At 37.2% G+C, this 17400-nt stretch overlaps 1 protein-coding gene across 9 annotated transcripts in view; it reads left to right on the top strand.

Annotated features, from left to right (window-relative positions):
- FUT8 (fucosyltransferase 8) overlaps nt 1–17400 on the top strand; it is a 97248-nt gene that overhangs the window by 4210 nt on the left and 75638 nt on the right. The window lies entirely within an intron of this gene.

Below are 17400 nucleotides of genomic sequence, written 5' to 3'. Positions count from 1 at the left end.
CTGGTCTCAGGTTTCTGCCCACTACCCTCAGTTTTGCATCCAGTTGTCTGTTATAAAAAGGATCTCTCCTCCCTGTATTGTGCATTTCCACTGGCTCCTGTAGTTCTGTCTTTGGTAGTTTTCCCTCTTCAATTTTGTGTTTCATTCTTACTGGCTTCCCTTATCTGAATTTGTTTTTTCCTTTCTTGCCTGTCTTCCTAGCTGTCTCAGACTTGGTCTGTATCCCAAACTCAAGATTGTGTTCATTGTGTGAACTGTATCAGCTTTTTTCCATGTTGCAGTTCTTTATTTAGTCAATTTTTATTGGTTCCTTTATTTTCCACCCTTTTGTTTACATGGATAGCTTAAGTTTTCATACTTGTTGGATACAGCAGTGGTATCACTGAGAATAAATTTAGATGTCAGTGATCCATCCTAATAGTCAGGAAAGCAAGCAAGCCTGTCAAGAGATGAGCTTGATTTTGTGGGGAACTCTTGTCTGAGCTGCAGTGCAAAAATGGAATATACAAACAGGAGCAGCTGGGACAGGCTACAAAGGAGAAATTTAGAAAAATTGTCCTGGTATGTAGGGAAGACATCAAGAGAGCCAATGGCTACCTAGAGATGATGCTTAAGAGGGAGATCAAGGGCAGCAAGAAGAGTTTCTTCTAGTACTTGAGTAGTGAAAAGCAGGACAAGTAAAATATGAGCTTCTTTTGGAATGTGATGTGTCATAGTGACAGTGGATGCAGATAAGGCTGGGGTACCCTGATCCTTCTGTTGCTTAGTGACTTATCACCAGCAAGGTCTCCCAGGCCTCTGTGCTTAGTAGCAAGGGTTTGAGGAGAGCAGCTGCCAGCAGTGGCTGAGGATTCAGATGGGGATTATTGAGACACTCAAATCCTACCAGTGCATGGGGCCAAAAGGACTGTGCCTGTGAGTGTTGATAGAGCTGGCCAATGTCACAGCGAGGTCCTTCCCTAGCATCTTTGAAACATCTGGGATACCAGAAGACCCTCCCAATGGCTGAAGAAATGCATATGTTGCACCCTCCAAAAAAGGCAAAAATACAGCCCAAAGAGCTACAAACTCGGTAGTTTCCTTTTGTCCCTGGGAAAATAGGGGCATGAATTTTCTTGGAACACATTTCTGGTCACAAGAAGGAAGTGAATCGGAGCAATCAGCATGGATTTATCAAAGGTAAATCATGCATGACGAGGCAGATTTCCTTCTATGGTAAGCTGACTGAATGTTTGGATGAGGTAAGAGCAGTGGATTTAATTTTCCTGGACTTTAGCAAGATTTTCAACTCAATCTCCAATGATATTCTTGTATCCACATTTGGACATTACAGATTGCTGGAGAACTAGAAGATATAAAAAAAGACTGGTTGGATGGATGGATAGATTCAGAAAGAAGTGCTTAATGTGTCATATAGGGAGGTTGGTAACAGCAGGGGTACTGCTGGGATTTATCTTGAATAGTGACAAAGTGTGTTCTTGTACTTGAAGATGACACCAAATTTGGGGGAAATAGTTGCTATGCTTGATGATGGGGCTGCCATTCAGGAGGATTTTGTCACTGTGAACACAAGGCCCATTTGGAGCTTTATTCAAGAACAGCTGCAAAGTCCTACACTGGTGAAAGAGGAGCACCTTGCAGTGATATGGGGGACTGACAGGCTGGAAAGCAGCTCTGCTGGAGAAACCTGGGGTCTTGGCAGACAGCACTCTGACCATGGATCAGCAGCAGCAGCATGCCCCTGCCAAATCATAGAATGGTTCCCAGCTACCAATGTCAAGCACAGCACTGAGGGCTGCTATGGAAAAGGAGAAAAAAAAAGAACTCTATCTCAGTCACATCCTATAAAAAGGGACATAAAAGATTGTCCAAGTCCAAGCCCTCTGCCATGGGCAGGGACACCTTCCACTAGACCAGATTGCACAGAGCCCCATCCAGCCTGGCCTTGTACACTTTCAGGGATGGAACATCCACAGCCTCGCTGGGCAACCTGGTCCAGAGTTCCACCACTTTGACAGTAAAGAATTTCTTCCTTAGTATCCTATCTAAGTTTTCCATCTTTCAGCTGAAGGCCATTCTACCTTGCCTTATTACTACGTGCCCTTGTCAGAAGTCTGTCTCCAGCTGTCATGTAGACTCCCTGCAGGTACTGGAAAATGCTTTAAGATTTCACAGGAGCCTTTTCCCCTCCCTTTCCCTCTCGCTGTCCACAACCCTGACTCTCTCAGCCTAAAGAAAGGAAGGGCAGCAACATCTTGGACTCTATGAGAAGGAACATAGCCAGCAGATGGAAGGAAGTGGTTGTCTCTCTACTTGGTACTCATTTGACTGCTTCTAGAGTGCTGTGCCCAGTTTTGGGACTCTCAATACAGGAAAGACACTGATAAATAGAAGTGAAGGTGGTGGAGGACTACCAAGATGATTAGGGAGCTGGAACACTCATCCTGTGAGGAGAGGCTGATACAGATTTGTTCAGCTGGAGAAAAAAGGTGATGTCAGTGGGATCAAACAACAACATACTGTTTTTTTTTAAGGACATCACTGAGAAGATGGAGTCAAGCTCTTTTACTGAGATGTGTGGGGAGAGGACATGAGGCAGCGTTTATAAATTGAAACACAGAAGGTTCAGGCTGGGTATAAGGAAAAATTCTTTCCATGGGGGTATTGAAACTTGTAAGAGGTTGCCCTGAGAAGCTGTGTAGCTTCTGTCTTAGAGGTTTTCAGGAACCAAATAGGAATGCTGAGCAACCCATTCTTATCTCATATCTGACTTTGAGCAGGAGATTGGAGCAGGAGATAGACATGTGGAAGTCCTTTCTAAGTTCTGTTATCCTGTGAGTCTGAAGCCGTGGATCTTTAGTTCCCAGAAGCTTTACAGGAGTGGAGTAAGTACTGACAGAATATGTAGGTGGCTCAGGTGCAACATATCACAACAAAATCTATAACAGTAACATTACAGTGAGTTTGACAAAAGCATCACCTGTATGTCACAGTAAGCATTTTGCTCTGTCTTAAAAAGATGCATGTAGAGCTTAAAGCATATCATTGATTAAACTTTTTGAATAAAAATAACCTTTTGTAATGAGGCAGTAGGGTATTTTTATGTAGTTTTCCTTGGAAGGAGGAAAAATATTTTTGCATACTATGTAAACATTGAAGCAGCTTTGACATGGACACCTGGCACAGAATGGGTCATCTTGAAAAGCCTTTGGCAACTTAAACTAAAAAATTACTCTTCTACAAGGAAGTATCTGTCAGCCTTAAAAATTGGTGATCTCTCTTGGTCATTTGTCATGATACGTATGTAAATTCATGTTATGTAGCTCATAATGCATCATTTCAAGGTGATGATTTTCTGACAACCTGTTAAATCAGTTACAATTAATTCTGATTTCTCCCCCAAATATTATATACTAAATCCCTCACACGATTATTGTTTCTTCCTGCTCTTTTCTCCCTCCCCTGCCACATTTTCAGGGTGGGGAATAAAGAAGATATGTAGTCCTAAGATGCAATGAGCCCAGTAACTGTTTTGGGAGACTTTGGACTAAAAGTCTTCAAATCAGAAGACTTGCCTGTTGCAGAAAACTACTGTGAAATAACAGGCTGGGTGTATGTGTATAGTTAAAATTTATTTTTCATTTTTGTTAAAAAAAATTAAGTATGAGATGTTATATGAGGAATGATCTTTTTCTGAGGCTTTTTGCCTCTTCATTTATGTTTGCTAACCTGTCCTCTTTAGATATCCTCCCTAAAACAAATGGTGATTTCTTTAGCAAAGCATAGTTTTCCTAAATCAATGATTGTATTTAGTTCCTTCAAATATTAGATATTTATAAGCATAATATGCATAATTTATTTTCAGAATATATACCATGGTGAAAATAAATACTTCATCTGTTGGTCATTCTAGAGCTTGATGAAGTTTGTGCTGCTTCAATTTCTTTGTGGTAGTAATATTCTGAATGTAAATGCTTTTTAGGAGTGTGCTTTCATTATGTGTTTGCTTCTTAATCTTATAGTATGATGAATAATTTTCTGTAATGTTAGAGAATTTTTTTGTGAGGCAGTTAATAACAATAAATATCACCATGACATTATTAATTCTGCATGCTACAGACTCTTTAGAAGCTTGTGAAACTTTGCTGTGAATATCTTATGGATACCAATTTTGACTTGCTGTGAATTAAACTCTTCAAAGCGTTGCTCTTACAAAAGGTTTTGTAAAAGAGCAGTAGGAATTCTCTTCCAATAATCTACTAATGTTCATCTTAAGTTTATTATATTATTTACATTGAACTTCACCATAGTTTATTTGCCCAGTGACACAGTAACTTTTCAAGGCACATCTGATTTGTATGGGTACCAATATATTTGTTAAGCTTTTTGCAATTTATTTTTTGAAAGGTTCTTTTTTTTAATGTATGTGATAAATATTAAAGTAAGTATTTATCCAATATGCTGTTTATTGAAGAGTTCATAAAACATTGTAAAAATATGTGTTTAAATTATTAATGTATTCAATTACAAAAATTTCTTCTTAAAAACCTTTGCCTCTAAGGAAAAATCCTGTTGACCAAGTTCAGCATATGAGCTTTTAGATTGCCTGGAACATTTGTCTTTAGCTCTATGCTTCTATTTATGATGATAAAATATGTAGTATACCTGACAGGCTATATTTAGCTGATATTTTTTCTCCTTTTTGTGTTTGCTAAACAACTTCCTTTATTTCAATCAGTGCTCATACAGTAACAGCAAAAACTGTTCCCTCTCAAGGATGCAGTCATCTAATGTGGCTGTAATGTGTTGATGGATACTCTGTCCCCCTACCCCCTTTTTGATTTTCTCCCACCCCAATTGTATAAAGCCATTCGTGGCAGGGCACCTATGTTTTTAGTTTCTTTCAGCTGCCTAGGCAAGCATTTGTGTCTTATTTAGGGCAAGATTTGAATATACAGGAGAAAAACTTAAAACTAAACATAAATGTTTTCCTTACTTTTGAGGACTGAGACGCCTTTGTGGTATTGTGCCGTATCTCAGTATGCTTAGATAGTCTCTGCCCTTCCATTTTCTGTTGTCTGGGGTTTAGAATTACTTGTTCACAGTTTACAGTCTTCTCAATGCCTGTCTTCACATTTCTGTTCAATATCTAAATTTGTTTTCACAGTTATCTAGGGATTTGTTTGTTAACAATACAGCATCTGACTTTTTGATCTGTCTATTGCTTGGGGTGTTTTTAAGTTATAGCAGCTAGGACAGCATGAATTACACCTTTTTCCTTACGTGGCCCACGTGGAGCCATTCAGTGACATTGAAAGATGTTCTCCTTGAGTTATTCTTCATTGCAGATGCCTATTCAGCAGTCTGGATTTTGGATTGAACTGCTAGGCATTCTCTTTGCAATGGTTTTTTGTCTTTTAATGTCAATGAGGTGCTGCTGGATTAGGTATCAATGCTCTGAAGTTTGTTCTGCCAGGCTGTAAAGATGGATGGCAATTTTGGTAATATGGCACCTTACATTACACCCTATGACAATATTTTCAAATTCTGCAGATATATGCTTTGTGTACTTCCTAGGGAGTGGGGGATGTCCCCTAGCAGGTTGTTTGTTTGTTTTTTTCTGATGTAACTTTTTTTCAGTGGAAACAGGATTCTTGTAATGCATGTGAGAAAGCCCTTTTATCCTTTTCCACTTAATTACAACAGATAGTGCTCTTACAGATGAGGAATTCAATATAAGTAGAGCAAAGAAATATTTGTCTCCCAAGAAGCCAGGCATACATATGAGATACAGAGAGATCAGCATAATTTAAAATGCTTGTTTGATTTTCCAGTACAACATACTGCTGTATCATGCATAGGTAATGTTAATAATTCTTCAGATTCTGTGTCTGCAGAAGAGCTGAGAGAACATGGTCTGTACTCAGTTGCTTGCTCTTAAGACCCTTCTGTATGTGTGCACAAAGTCACTCGCAGTTTATCCTTAGGCACGCTGAACACGTCGAGTTGCTTCAAGCTGTTGGAACAAGAATAGGAAATATCACAAGGACTGAAATCTGACATAGGGTCATAAAACCATGTGTTGAGATGTAACAGGATATGCTGGCATCTCTTCACCAGAGATGTTTTGATGCTAGACTTTCCGAAGAATGAGTTTGAAATACTGTTTTACAGAGCATTGATTTTTTGCTTCCTTCCAAATCCACTGTGTCCTGGAGTCCTGCGCAGATAAGATCCTGCTGTCCTGGCTTTGAAAAGACAGTCACAGTTTTGTGACCAACTGTATTTTTGGTTAAGACTTCCAAGACTGTGCCTTTTGTGGCACGTGTTCTTATGTAGATTATGAGTACATTTACTCTTCCAACTGTATCAGTCTCAGGTTTGCTGTTTGGGTGCTATTCTTCGCAAGAATGGAAGGGGAGCTGACACATTTCTGTGCCTGCTGAGTGGATTGGTTAACTGCATGCGTGTCTCCAGTGTTGGTTTGTTCACAGTTACAGGTTTCACCTGTGGTTAAAATACCCTTTATCCAACTTTTTATGTCAAGTGGACATCAGTTGTCATTAGGAAAAGATTAAATAGGTCCTTTGTAGCTTCAGTTTTTGTTGATGTGACATGTATTTCTCCCTCACCCCATCTTTGTTTGCTGGGGATGCCTTTTGTAGTACTTTGACGTCTGATTCCAGGTTTTCTCCTGCTTACCTAACATCCTGCTTTCTCCAGTGGAGAGCCCTTTTCTTAGAGGAGAGAGTTGGAAGATGAGCATAAAATTGACTGTGGTACAATATAGTTTAGATTATCAGGTGTTTTCAAGTCATGCCATGCCGATTAAGACATTGGGATGATACCCTGAATGTCATGGAGTCATAGAATAGTTTGTGTAAGAACAGACCTTAAAGATCATTCCGTTCCAACCCCCTTGCCATGGGCAGGGATACCTTTCACTAGACCAGGTTTCTCAGAGCTCCAGCTTGGCCTTGAATGCTTAGAGGGATGGGACATCTGCAACTTCTCCAGGCAACCACTTTCAGTGCCTCATATCCTCACAGGAATCAATTTCTTCCTATTATCCGATTCCTAAGTCTACTCTCAGTTTGAAGCCATCCCCCTTTGTCCTGCTACTACATGCTCTTCTCAAAAGTCTTCTCAAAAGTCCCTCTTTTTTGCAGACTTCCTTCAGGTACTGGAAGGCAGCAATTAGGTTACCCTGAAGCTTTCTCTTTTTTTCAGGCTGAACAAACCCAATTCTGCCAGTCTTTCCTCATAGGAGAGGTGTTTTGCTATAGATATAGAAAATGAAATTATTAATCTTGTCCTTTTGATTTTATAGATTTATGTAACTTTTTATGCTTTCAAAAATCTGAGCTAGTAAATGGAGGTAATTGTTTAGTGTCCCATCAGAAATGTTAACCAGGGTATCAATTACATGGTTATATTTGGAAATAAGTGGAAAAAATAGTAATCAGAATTGTATCTTACTTATTTCACAGTGCTATTTTTAAGGTACATGTGGATTCTGAACAGCTTTCATGCTGAGTCAGGCCTTTTGACTTTCTTCATGTTCATATAGTGAATATAAATACAGAAACACTTTATTTCACAGTTCCTAAATTTTCATTTAAATATATTTCCTTGTGACGCTGATATGAAATGCTACAATATAGTCATACTATGTTAGACAGCAAAGGTACAGCCTGGGTATTCCTGAAAATTGTTACCTGCTGAGAAGTTTGTAAATAATGGGTAAAACTCACTGGCAACTGCAAGTCAAATGTATTTAGCCAGTTTTTTTGTTTCTTAAGGGGGTTTACTGTAAAGAACTGCTTGTGTACCTAATGTTCTCTGTGCCATTCTGTTACACAAGAGCTCCTTGAAGTCATAAGCCAATAGGGAATCTTTAGATTGCTAGCCTTTTGTTAGTGGCTTTTCTCTTGATGTCTTCTACAGTTGTGTAGTATTTTAACTTTTATTGTCCCTGGCAGAATCAACCACAATGAAATAGATTATTTATCTGGTTAAAGCATATCTTATGAAAAAAGGTTGTAGTTTTAAGGGTTCTTTTTGAAATTATTAGTACTGTGAAGTGGAAGCTTTTGGAATACTCCTTTGGACAGTTCTTTTCTTGTATTTTGCTTGAAAATATTTTATTAATATGGTGTTTATTAACTGCCATCACCTGATGTTGAATTGTATCTAGATCTCAGGGCTCTATTATGGCTTTCTTTTTTTTTATTCTTATGTTAGGTCAAATGTGATTGTAGATAAAAAAATGCTCTGAACTGTGGTTTCTCATCTGAGAATTCTTCAGCTGTGTTTGGACATGGGGTGTGAAGACTTACTGATATTTTCAAGGTAGATACTCCCAGATGTGCAATTAGTATGTGCTACCATAAAAAAATACAGTGTGACAGTATTTAAGAATAAACAATGGTAGACCAAAATGGAATATTGTCAGTTGAACTGATTTCTAATGACATTTGTACTATTAGGGGTGTCTGTCTCCCCTTAATTACACTAATTAAATATGTATAATTGGTGACAGCACGTATAGTGTGTCGAGAAAAGATATTTGGAAGCCAGGGTGCATTTTGAGTTTCAACAAAACATTTTGTCTCTCATCTCTCTTTTATCTTGAACTTTCTCAGCTTTAGACCTTCTATTTCCTGATGGAAATGTATGAAGTGTAGTGAGTGACAAGTTTGTCCTTTATCCAGTGGGCTCTCTAATGAGTTCAGTGATGGACAGCTCTGATGTCAGACTGTATTTCTGTAAAACTTAAGTGTACAGTGAAAGCTGCTACAAATTTTGCTTGTATATCAGGCTTAAGATTACATATGTTTTTTTTAATGTTATCTCAATGTCTTTTCTTTCATGTTTCCCAGAGTTCATCCATGTACTACCTTTTCTTTTCCTACTGTCCTGTTACTGGAATCAGGATTTAGCAGAAACCCCATTTTCATAATTCTGTAATCTCTTGGTGTTTGAGTACTGCCTTGTTTTCTGTGCTTGGTGTCTGGCAGCATCTGACTGATGGGCAGGGGTGATCTACGGTTAAATGAAGCAGCTGTTACAAAGGGAAACAGAAGTGATGCTTGGTACAATCTTTGCTGTTTGAAAACTGGGTTACATGTATAGTGTAGATGAAACGTATCCATATTATATGCATATAGACAGATGTATATACAAAACTATGTAATGATACCAGATTATACTGGTCATATAGGGTGGCTTGTACCACAGTCATTGGCTACTGTAGGGAAATCTGACTTACTACTAATGCATACTTGCTTTGGGTATGAATAAAACACTTTTTTGTGGAGCCTTTAACTCATAGTAAATTCATTACAGTGTCTGTCTGCTCTCCTTCATACATTATAAACTGAAAGAGGAAAAAAAAGATGAAATTCAACTCCGTTAAAAATCAACATGCAACTTTTTTGCTTTTTATCCCTAAGTAGGAAGGACATATGTATAATTTGCTAAATATTTTCTTCATAAATTAAGCATGTGAGAAGTAAGAAAGTCATATAGGATGGACTAATGGATAGTAAAAGTGGGAGACAGGAAAATAACAACCACTTCAGGAGGAACATTGAAGTGTACATTTGAAGGAATAGTCTCTTAATATCATGCTGCTTTAGTCTGTTTGTGGTGAAGCCTGCTCAAGGAAAAGATGTCAAAAATTTTTTAAATACCAGCAACTTAAAAGACCTGAAATCTCTCTGAAATGAGATGTACTCTAGTATTACTACATGTTTTTTCTCTAACATTTAGGTTCTGTAAATCTTGGTGTGTAGTATCAAGGAATATATTCAAAGGCATTCCTGTTGCACTGAATGATATAAATTACATGGGTTTTCTACATAATATTTATACTGATGGAATTATATTTAATATTCATTTCAGCTCCCTTCATTATCAGGCACCTGACAGACATTGCAGAAAGGTCTTTCAGATTTTGTTATTGAAGATCCCTGACTATTTAATTCTTTCATCTTAATTACCAGGATCTTAAATTTGGTAGTCTTGACTTTGTTTGAAGGTTTGTTTGAAGATCTAACTTTGATTAACCTGTCTGCTGAGCATGAACATTTACCATGTCTGATAAACACGAAGCTGCACTACTCTCAAGGGAAGCAGTGTTGTGTGTTCCTTTTTTTTCTCAGCTTCCTGGTTGCTGAATGCTCTTAACCTTCCTATGGAGGAGCAGTGGCAGCAGTACAGAATTGATACTATCTTTGAAATCTGCACAGCTGCTGGTATGGGTCTGAGTCACAGCAGTGAGGTTGACCACAATCTTGTTAATGCACTGCTACTTGACCAGTCAGTTAATAAAAGCAGAGCCACTCAAGCTGATCGATGATAGGCTTTGCAATAAAGCGCTACAATGTTTATTTGGTTCTTTTTTTAAAATCTTTGAAAAGATGAAATTATGTATGAATTCCTAGTATAATTTCCATAGCAAAATCAAACCACGTGCTCACTTTGGGTAGGTTTGAAGAACTTACCTTTTTCAGAAGGTAGAAAAAAATTAAGAAAAAGGGTGAGGCATCTAAGGCACAATAGAAAATGTGGTTTCTTTCTTTTAATTTACTAAATGAATTGTTTCAATTCAATAATAATTCTGTTGGTGTTGATATTTCTATTGTGTGTTCACATCTCTTCCAATATAGATTTTCTCTGAATATAAAATACTTGAGTAATGGTATTTGTAGGGGTAGCTGGTATTTGCAGTGTAAAGTGTATATATTTTTTTTAATTTTTAAAAAACTTTACCTGCTTTATGTCAGAACTTTGATAGTGTGAATTAAATTCCACAGTTTAAAATGATTCTGTGAAATTAATAGCAAGGTTCTCTAGATTTTTTAATGTAAATATGAACTAGAAACAAATAAGACTTTTTTTCTATTGGCTTGCAGCCATGTTCCTTTGTGTTGTGTTTTCAACATCACAGTTGTTTTTCAGTGAAATGTGTGGTACTGTCTTTCTTCTGTGAAGCTTGCTGATTTTTTTTTCCCTGTGACTGTCATTGTCTTTTGGTAGCATGGACTTTCTCTTTTGAACTAATTATTGCAACTGGTAACAAATAAACATGAGGCTGTACTGAATGAACAATTTTCTCCCTCAAATTCTAAGTCTTTTTTTTTAAAAATTTTGTTTCTTGACCTAATTTTAAATGAATGGGTTTTGCCATTCATGTTTATTTCTTGTTGATTTTTATTTCTTCTATATGTTGACTGTATTCTCACTTAACAACATTCTTAATTGGGTTTTCCTGACAACTTTTTTTCCAGTCTTTTCATTCATTAGCCAGAGTCCACAGAGTGTTCTTTCTGTGTGATTTTCTTTCCTTTGAATTTTTCTCATTATTTTGGCTGAATTTCTAAATATAGTTGCTACTTTCTCCTCTTTTTTTAAATGTACTTTTCCAGACTTTATCTGCACTTAATTTTAGTTTCCTTAAGCCGGTTTGATTTCAAATCCCTTTTGACTGCATCATCCCTAATAAAGTGGACCATTGTCTGTTACAGAGAACAGCTGGCACAGATTGAGATTTGTCCTTTCTGTTAATCTTTCAGCCTTAAAACAGGTAGCTGTGTGCACAATGCTATTGGAAGTTTTCCCAGCCATGTGATAACCCTCAGATTGTTCCCAGAGGTTGGGAGAGTGCAGTTGGCCTTTGTCAAAAATATTTCAGGACTTGTTCTGACGTGATGATTTGCATTTCAGTGTCTGGGAAAGTTTTAGTCGTTGCTATATTGATGTCACCTTTCAGGTTAACTTTTGTAAATTCAATAGTTAAGCCAGTTACTAACTAGAGGTTAACTCAGTTTTATCTGTGATCTGCTTCCTAAAAGGCCTACTCTGTGAATCATTAATATTAAATCTTATACTTTGAATGATTCTGCTAGCTGTCTAGAAAAAAACCCCAAACCACACCCAGCAACCAAAAAAAAAAAAAAAAAGAAATAAACAATCTCAACAGTCTATCCAACTCCCTCACCCACTTAAATTTTATTTTCTGGTTTGGTAATTTATAGGAGGTCTACATTTTCCTGCCCATTGTAACTTCCCCATTCTAATGTTATGTGGAGTGTTTGGCTTCTTTTGCATTCTGTATTCCAGCAGAGACATACTGAAGATATTCAAGAGAAGACTTCCTGCCCCACCCTATATATCTGTCCTCCCTGAGCCATAACAGGATGGAGTATCTCATGAGATGTGTTGTGTCAGTTGAGTTATATTTTTGTTTACTTTCCGAGATTTCCAGCTATCCTTTTTTTTATTCCTATAGTTCTTGTGTTAGCTTGCTGAGAAGCAGAAGTTTACAAAGAAGCTCTGGAGATATTCTACTGTTTGCCACCTTCTCCTCCCTGTGACCCTTTAGCTACCTACGCTTGCCACTCATTCCTTTGGAGCTGTGATCTAGGTTGCCATTTGTAAGTCTTGTTATTTTATTAAAGAGGACAGTCTTTGCCTTTAATTTGCTCACTGGTGATTTGAATGACAGCAGAGTTTTAGCCTGCCAGGCTGGGAAGCACAGATGGCACTTCACATGGCTGAGAAAAAGTGGAACTCTGGGGAAAAGAAGCATATGTTCTCCTGGATTTGAGAGAGCTAAAAGAGGTCCAGTGCTTGAAGTGTTTTTCCAAATTTTCCCCAAATTTGTACCACACATGTAATAGTGTAATGCATTAGCAATGTTACTCTAGCATACACAAAACTTTGTAAAGTGAAAAATGTAGGCCTGCAGACACTGAAAACAGTGGTGTGTCTTCCAGGAATAATGGCATGTGTCAGCTAGGGCCGTGTAAATAAAAGGGAGAAATGAGTCAAGTGCTTGGGCCACTGTGTATTGAAGGACAGGAGCAGGAAAGAACTTGAGAACTGTGCAATAATAGGTTTATTACCTTCTGAGTCATCTCCCTCCTGGCAGTTGGATAGGTTAAAAATGTGTTTATATTTGGGTTTTTTTTTTGTAACTTAATTCTTTATTTGGCCCTTTAATATGTCCATGAAAGAAGTCAGGGGATTGTGCACTGTTCTGTGTACTGCATCAGTTTTGTAGAGTGTTCTGAGTTTGTGCCTTGATAAACCATTATGTGTCAAAATTTCAATAGCATGAAGGGACTTTGTACCTTAAAGCTACTCTTGTATTTTCTTCTCTAAAGGATAAGCACTTAATGATAATAAATTTTGTTCCTCATTTTTATTTGTGCTGTTAAAAATGGTGTACTCTTAGAGCAAGGTCAAGTGGCAAAATACTATGTGACAAAGTAAGACAAGTGGGAGATTTTTCTCTTTTATGCTTATTTTGATGAATATTGGGGAATAATCTGGCTTGATTGAAAGTGGAATTTCATTGACCAACTTCTATGTCCTTCTCAAACCAGTGGTAATTAAAGCTTGTTTGAAGGGGAGCCTCCTATACCAAATTGAACTGCATAAAGAATCCTGTGTACTTCTCTGCAAAACAGATGATTCTTGGGAGCTGCTTCTCTGTGCAGTAGAAGTTTGATGATTTGACTTTGTACCTTGCATATGCCAGCATTTTTAGCTCTTAGCAGTAAGGAATCTGAAGAAAAAATGCAACAAAACCAAACCCCAAACCATTATATGATATATATAGAAAACCGTACATGATTTTTTTAATATCTACATCAAAAATATTAGTTTTACTTCTGTCTCCGTGAGATGTTTTTCTTTCCATATTTGTTTAAGTAAATTTGCTTAGTACCAGCAATTAGCAGTTCTACCAGGCAGATGGATTGATGGGTATAGGAGAAATGAAATTCAGTTTTTCTGCATACTCTCCATTAGAAACGACATTATCTCTTAAAACTGGAAAAATCATGTTCTGAGCCTCACTTGGATTTACAGAAGGAATAATTTTCCATTTCTTTTTCTTTACCAATTTACTGATTTTGTTTGTTTGTTAGAAGTGTTGTGTTGTGTTTAAGTGTTTTAAGTAATTTAAAATAGATTCTTTTTATGCAATGTTCTCCCTAACCTAGGCTCAGTCACTTTCTTGAAACTTGAAACTGTAGAGCTGGCAGTGGAAAATGCGGGTGACTTTACAAAAAAAGCTGGTCTGTGTGCTTCAGAAATGGCTTGTACTAGAGAAGGTAGGATATTCATTCTTAGAAGTAAATTTATGCATTTGGAGTAATAGAAAATGTTTAATAAATAAGAAATAGGTTGTAAATTCACGTACTTGAGCACTGGTGAGAACTCTGGTTAGACCCAGACTGATGATCAGAGGCAGATTGCTGTTGTATCACCCAGCTCCTGATCTGCTTCCTTCTCAGATGATGTGGCTTGGTGAGGGTAACATAATTCTAAACCACACCAGCTAGTTTCTAGCTTTTAAAAACAGATTGTTAGGACCAGCCAATAAAGCATTCATTGATTTACATTTAGACTGGCATTATCTCTGATCACAGTCACACTCAGAAAAGAGCAAGTCATTTGGATAAGAAAGAGCTGGTAGTGTGATTAAACTGAACTTGCCTTCTTAAAGGAGAAAGAAAGCATTTGGCAAGTAGGACCTAGGAAGACATAACAATAGTCTTTATTGGGTGTGAGCGCATATATGGGACAGAAACATCTGAAAATAAATATATCTGAGACATAAATTTATGAACAAATCTTGTTTGAAAATCAGAGGATGAGGTCTAGTCTCAGAAATGAGGAGAAAAAACTCAGTGGTTCAAGATGGTATTTTATATATTTATCTAAGAATACTGTGTAAGATGCTGAGGTTGATCCTGAACTCAGAAATTAAAAAGGAAATTTGGGATTTCTTGGTAGTAGAATAAAAGAAATCTCTGAGAAAGAGGGTAGAATAGATAAGGAAATATTTGATTGTTATTTGTCATAAAGTTTTCACTATTCTTTTCAAATTCTGATCTGTTTCTCAGATCTACCACTGGTATCCTGTCCATATCCCAACTGTGAGAACCCTAGCCTTGCTCTGGGATCTCATGTGGTGGTGAAATTCCTCCTCTAACCCGTGCTTCCAAAGAAAAACTCCGCAGGCTTAGCTGTTCGGTCTCAAGGCAGTTTATTGCTAGTTATCTAACAGATTATGTTCTTGGACTGCGGCTATTTGATCAGTGGCCTGGGTAGAGGCACACACACACCCTGACATCCTCTCTATCTGCTGTCTTCTTCGTCTCTCTCTCCGTCCAGGGTTGCTGCTATCTTTTATATGATATATAACGTATAACATGTTTATAATTATTCCCCAATACCTACTACCTACGTTGCTAAGTGTTTTTCTACTTTAAACCAATCTGTGAGTGCCAACATCACCAAGAACATGGAAGTAAGGAAGAAGAAAGAGGAAGAACAGGATCAGCCTACTTTCCTCCATCTTAGAACTTCTGACCCCCATGTACAAAGTGAAAACCCCCCTGTACATGTGTTAAAACTCTCCTGTACAATACTAAAAAAATTTCCCCTCTACTTTGTAACTACTTTTACTATACTATCTAACCTTCTGTGATTGCTTGTTCCACCTCCAAAGTTGGTAATTCATTCCATGGCTCAAACTCAAAATCATAGCTGTTTTTCAGCTGTCTGCCAGGGTCTAGAATGCTTCTGACCAAGGCCTGGAACCTCTAAAAATGTCTGAAAGACATTTTGAGTTCCCACATCCAACGGGAATGTTTATTGTTTTTATTTTTTCTCTTCTTAGTGCATAGTTTATCTTCTTCTGAAGCAGACACAATTTGCATTCTCTAAAGGTGGAGTTTTGAATGGTATTGGGAAAGTTGGCCTGGCATATGGGTCTAGTGGCTGTGTTCAGAATTAAATCAGTTTGCCCTAGTCAAATGGAGAAAGAATAAGAGAAGTGTTTCCTTTTCTTCTTATTTCTTGATGCAATTCCTAAGGTGGCGTAAATATTTTCATCTAACACTTGTGTAGTTACAGTCACTAAAGTGTGACATCCTTGAACTCCTTGAACCTTGCTCTTCTGATTTCCAATTTTGTGTCTTTTCAAAATGCAACTTAAATTACATGAAAATGATGAAATGTTTTGGACTTGGTTTTGGTTGTAATGCAGGAGACTGGATTGAACACTGCAACACTGCAGATGTCACTGATTCCTTTATAAGGATATATATATATATAAAAATATATATATATATATGAATCAAAAAAAAAAAAGAAAATGGTAATGACTAGTCTTTGTACACGCAGCTATTCAAAGTCAGAACTGGGCATATAACTAAAATTTTCTATCCATAAGGTCACTTCATGACCTTTATCTTCAAAAAGATCTGTGTAAGAGGGCAAATTTATCTGGAAGGAACTGCTGTCTAATTGGTGATATTTGTAAATACTCTTGAGGTGGTGGAAACAGAAATGCAAATATTTTTTAAAATACTTTCAATTTTTACATTATGAATAGAATTCAAATCTCTGGGATTTATTAGCAATACTGGGCTGTAAAATTGTAAACTTTATAGTAGTTTTGAATGTGTCAGAGTAGACTGGCTGTTTTAAGATAATCACAGTTTATGTAAAGTGACTGTATTCTTTTTATGGAACTGTGGGAAAAAGCCCAGAGACCTTTATTTCTGTTCTGTTAGTAATGTAGGGCATGGTGATTTGCCCAGCCTGGTAGGACTGGAAAGCCTTTTGGTACTGCTTGCAATTCTGTTGCTTACAAATAAATCAACTTGTAAATTTAGTAATAGTTCTTTTCATTATATGAAATGTAAATGTTTCCACTTCATGTTTACCATGAACCAATCTGTCTAAATCTGTTTTTCCATATATATGTCTCACATAATGTACTACCTTTTACTTGTTAATGAGGTTGGAAATATAAACTTGTAAGAAAATACATCATAATGCTTCACACAAAAGTAAGAGTAAGCATCATTCTAGACCATGCTCTAATGTGTTCTTCCCTGTAGGACTACCTCTTGCATCATGTGGACTCTGAATTTTGTTCTGCTTGCTTCTTGAGTCACCTTCAGCTGAAAGTTTCACCTCTCAATTTTTGTGAAGCAGGCAGTGTAGCTGATATGGCTATATGTAGCTACAATAAAAAAATGAGTTTATTTTTTTCTGATTTTGCTTTTTATACATGGTGCAACTGGGTTGTATTTTTTGGTTTGAGTTTCTGAGATACTTTATCACAGCAAAAGCTATAACCTTTTCATTGAGTGCCTTAGCCAAAGTGTACCCGGATTATCAATCTCAAATAGAAGTGAAAATAGGCTACCTGTTTCCCTCAGGCTTTCCATTTTTGGAAGTTCATGGGCTCTGACTTTGTAGGTGCTGATTGCTTTAAATAATTTATTACATGAATAGGAAAACACAAAATTCAGATTTGTTTTTTATCACTCTTTCTGCTTTTGAGAGCTTTAGAGTTGCCAGTTCACC

Source organism: Lonchura striata, chromosome 5 (assembly GCF_050655825.1).
Source record: "Lonchura striata isolate lonStrDom1 chromosome 5, ASM5065582v1, whole genome shotgun sequence".
NCBI classification, from domain to species: Eukaryota; Metazoa; Chordata; class Aves; order Passeriformes; family Estrildidae; genus Lonchura; species Lonchura striata.
The sequence above is the reverse complement of the archived record's forward strand: the minus strand, read 5'-3'. Positions and strand labels throughout refer to the sequence as shown.